This window comes from Salvelinus fontinalis, unplaced genomic scaffold (assembly GCF_029448725.1).
Source record: "Salvelinus fontinalis isolate EN_2023a unplaced genomic scaffold, ASM2944872v1 scaffold_0134, whole genome shotgun sequence".
Taxonomy (NCBI): Eukaryota; Metazoa; Chordata; class Actinopteri; order Salmoniformes; family Salmonidae; genus Salvelinus; species Salvelinus fontinalis.
In genome coordinates, this window is record NW_026600343.1 from 183,577 (window position 1) to 188,829 (window position 5,253).

The following is a 5,253-nucleotide window of genomic DNA, read 5'->3' on the forward strand; positions in this document are numbered from 1 at the left end:
TGTTTTACAAAGATATAAATAGTTCTGTGCTACTAAACCTTAATACTTCCAAAATATTTAGTATCAACAGAAGTGTACGACAGGGTTGCCCAATTTCGCCATTTTTATTCATTTTGGTTGTGGAACTTCTATCTCTAGATATTCTGAATGATGCACATTTGTATGGCTTAACCATTTTTAACAAAGAAATCAACATTTCCCAACTGGCTGATGATACTACTCTTTTCTTAAGGGACAAAGACCAGGTGGCACAAGCCCTTAATGCTATAACTGCATTTTCTATTGCATCAGGATTAATGCTGAATGTTTCTAAATGTGAAATCTTATGTTTATTTGACTCTGATGATAAAGAAATTGAAAATATTCCTGTAAAGGACTGTGTTAAATATTTAGGAATACATCTGTCAAAAAACCAGTTAGTCAGACAACATTTGAATTTCTCTCCTAAAATTTGAACTAAAAAAATATTTAATAATTGGCTGCAAAGAGATCTTTCTATACTTGGGAGAGTACTTCTGTCCAAGGCAGAGGGACTGTCTGGTTTTGTGTACCCCTCATTATTGTTATGTGTAAATCCGGCTACTTGTAAAGAGATCAATAAGACCTTTCTTGTCTTCATCTGGAAAAATAAGTTTCACATACTAAAAAAATATGTCCTTTCTAACAAAAGAGCTGAAGGCGGTCAAGAAGTGTTGGATTTTGTTGACATAAATAACTTTCAAGATAAACTGGTTGAAAAAATGTTTGATCGATACTGATTCAATATGGTATTTCATTCCAAATAATGTGTTTAATAAATTGGGAGGTCTTCAATTTTTACTGAAATGTAATTTTATTCCTGAAAGATTACCTGCTAAATTGGCTAGGTTTCACCAACAAGCGTAATGGCCTGGAAAATATGTTTCCTGCAATTCTTCCCCTCATAAAGCTCTTTTGTGGAATAATTCAGACATAACTGTAAGGAATAAGTCATTGTTCTACCCCAGCTGGCATGAGAGGAATATTGACTTTGTTCTTGATATTTTCGACAACAAGGGTAATATTCTCACAAATGAACAATTTATAACATTGAAAGAGTTTCCAATACCTTTCAGAGAGTTTATTTCTGTGATCAAAGCCGTTCCCAGTGGTCTAACTACACTTATGAAAAGTCATCTTAATTTTGGGAATGATCACAAAGTTTATCCAGAACTCAGATTGGAAGGCGTGGGCTTACTTGAGAAATCTTGTTGTAATAAATATATAACACAAATTCTTCATTCACAAAACCAACTTACACCGAGAGGAAAGTTTTTCTGGAACATGCTTATTTCCTGACATTGTCTGGAAAAATGCATGGTTAAGGCCTTACAAATACTGTATACCAAACAAAGTTAAGGAAGTGCACTTCAACATTTTACATAAGATATATCCATGTAATTCTATGATTTCCAAATGTGTGGCTATTGATGATATCTGCGTTTTCTGTGGAAAAGAAGGTGAGAATCTGTCTCACCTGTTCTTTGAATGTAAATTTGTGTCAGAATTTTGGGAAAACCTTGCAAAGTACTTATTTACCATTATGAACACTTGCTATATTTTTAACATAAAATATATAATATGTTACTATTGCAATGATAACAAAACCACTGAAATGATTGTTAATTTTTTTATTCTTGTTGCCAAATACTTTATACACAAACAAAGATTCCAAAATTCTATACCAAAATTACAAATGTTTCCTGATTGAATTTAATTATCTTATTAAAACACTAACCCTGGTGAATAACAACAAGAATAACATCTTCATGAATCATTATAATAAGATATTTTCAGAGTGAATATAATTGCACTTAATTTGTTTATTTTTTGTATTATTTTATTTGTATTGATATTTTTGTATGTTTGAGTATTGTTAATACCTGTGTTTGGTTTGCTAGACATGTTTGATGCAGCAATGTAAGTAGATTTTTGTAATATGAATAAATAAATAAAATATTTTACAAACATTTTAATACATTTTTTTTTTTTTTTTTGGATCCATAAACAGGGATGCTAACTGGTGACCATGACAACATGAATGCTAACTGGTGACCATGACAACAGTGATGCTAACTGGTGACCATGACAACAGGGTTGCTAACTGGTGACCATGACAACATGAATGCTAACTGGTGACCATGACAACATGAATGCTAACTGGTGACCATGACAACAGTGATGCTAACTGGTGACCATGACAACAGGGTTGCCTACTGGTGACAGGGTTGCCTACTTTTTTCACACTGAAACATGCAACAAATCCCTGCTGGGGGGATAGAAATTAATAATATCAGCTATAAAATGCTCATTTCTAGTGATTTAGACTGGATCCCTTCCTGAAATGCAGGTTTTAACTAATGAAACAACAAAGAATATGATCTGTAGACAAAATGATTAATTTGGACTATTAAAAGGGCCAGGATGAACCAAGCTAGAATACATGCAAAGACTTAGAAGGGAGGATTAAAGTTCCCTAACATGTAATTATATCAAGAAGACTTTATAACTGCCCTGATAGGCTCTTTATTGACAACTCTAATAGGACAATTATATCAAGAAGACTTTATAACTGCCCTGATAGGCTCTTTATTGACAACTCTAATAGGACAATTTGGGTCGACATGGAAGAAGAAATTAATGCCCCATTTGGAGCATCATATTATCTGAGTCAACACTTAAATGTGGGACTGCAGAATCCCATAATGTCCCAAACTAAGAAATATGGAGTCAGATAAATAAGAGACAGATATCTTCACCTTTACTGACAATCTCTGCTTCGTTATGGAACAACCATAAATACTAATTAGGAGAAAAGGTGGTTGTCTGGAAAGACTGGGATCAATCAATCATTCAAATGTATTTATAAAGCCCTTCTTACATCAGCGGATATCAGAAAGTGCTGTACAGAAACACAGCCTATAACCCCAAACAGCAAGCAATGCAGGTGTAGACGCACGGTGGCTAGGAACAACTCCCTAGAAAGGCCAGAACCTAGGAAGAAACCTAGAGAGGAACCAGGCTATGAGGGGTGGCCAGTCCTCTTCTGGCTGTTGTCGGGATGAGATTATAACAGAACATGGCCAAGATGTTCTAATGTTCATAGATGACCAGCAGGGTCAAATAATTATTATTGTTTTGTTTCAGCCTCAACACATACATTTCACTTTTGCTTTTAGTGTCAACTAGAATTAGAGTGTGGCTGTGGAAGACTGGTCCCTTGATGATGTCAGCAAGTGGCTGAGTACCAATGATCTCCATGATTCCATCCCATCATTCCAAGGTTCACAGTCTTTCTGAAGAAAGCCAACTCTATTCAATAGTCCACTTTGCAACGAGCAAACGTTCTCTGTGTCCAGACGACTCACACATATTGTCCTCTATCACCAGCATGAACCACATGTTCTAATTACCTGTGGAGTTAATGGGTGTGGGAAAACAAATAGATGTTTCAGCGTCTATCGGTCACACATCTACCAAAACCACAGAGAGCTTTTCAGAGACAACTTAGATGAGAATTGTCCTCATGATGAATTTGATACTAGGACTGATCCCATTGAAGATGACATGAGCGATGTAGAGAGTCTGCCAGAGGCTGAATATGTTCAAGCCACAGAGATCAACACTGAGCAGCTAATTGAAGGTCTCTAAAACAATATCTGTCTTTTTATTTATAAAATCAGGAAAGAACACTGCATCCCAGCTACGGTACAGAATCACATTGTTGAGGACCTCAGAACCATTGTTGATGCATTATGACACTACAGTGTTCCCCTCAGGTTTCATCTGACAAATAAACTAATACATGTGGTTGAACAGGACGATCTCAGGGACTTGCTGAACAACTCTGCAGTATTTGAGGAATGCATTAGATGTATAATCTCTGAGTGGATGCTGGGGCATTACCGTGTGAAAGAATTGGACGTGGTCAGGACAATTGAAGTTCCATTGAGCAACAAAGAAGGTTATAAAACAAGGTCATTTCAATACAGCTACATTTCCCCCAGGCTACACGAATATAAAGAGACATGAGACAAAACAATCATAATGAATCAGATTACATGGCCCCCAGGCTACATGAATATAAAGAGACATGAGACAAAACAATCATAATGAATCAGATTACATGGCCCCCAGGCTACATGAATATAAAGAGACATGAGACAAAACAATCATAATGGATCAGATTACATGGCCCCCAGACTACATGAATATAAAGAGACATGAGACAAAACAATCATAATGAATCAGATTACATGGCCCCCAGGCTACATGAATATAAAGAGACATGAGACAAAACAATCATAATGAATCAGATTACATGGCCCCCAGGCTACATGAATATAAAGAGACATGAGACAAAACAATCATAATGAATCAGATTACATGGCCCCCAGGCTACATGAATATAAAGAGACATGAGACAAAACAATCATAATGAATCAGATTACATGGCCCCCAGGCTACATGAATATAAAGAGACATGAGACAAAACAATCATAATGAATCAGATTACATGGCCCCCAGGCTACATGAATATAAAGAGACATGAGACAAAACAATCATAATGAATCAGATTACATGGCCCCCAGGCTACATGAATATAAAGAGACATGAGACAAAACAATCATAATGAATCAGATTACATGGCCCCCAGGCTACATGAATATAAAGAGACATGAGACAAAACAATCATAATGAATCAGATTACATGGCCCCCAGGCTACATGAATATAAAGAGACAGGAGACAAAACAATCATAATGAATCAGATTACATGGAGAGGAGGGAAACTGATCTCAATTTTTTTTTAAAGAATATAACTTTTATAAATTATGAGCCTCATCTTGAGGAGTCACCTGTGACAGTATTCATAAAGAGTAGGAGAGCTGATCTAGGATCTGTTTAGCCTTTTAGATCATAATGAATCAGATTACATGGACAGGAGGACCTGATCCTAAATTATAATGAATCAGATTACATGGAGAGGGGGCCTGATCCTAGATCATAATGAATCAGATTACTTGGAGAAGGGGGACCTGATCCTAGATCATAATGCATCAGATTACATGGAGAGGGGGCCTGATCCTAGATCAACACTCCTCCTCTGGGACACTGCTTGTATGAAACCGAACACATAGTTGTAAAGTCTAGTTACAGCAGGTGTTTACTGCCATCTAGTGGAAGATACCAATAAACACTTTATTATCAGGGTGGGGAGACGGCTGATCTGAAA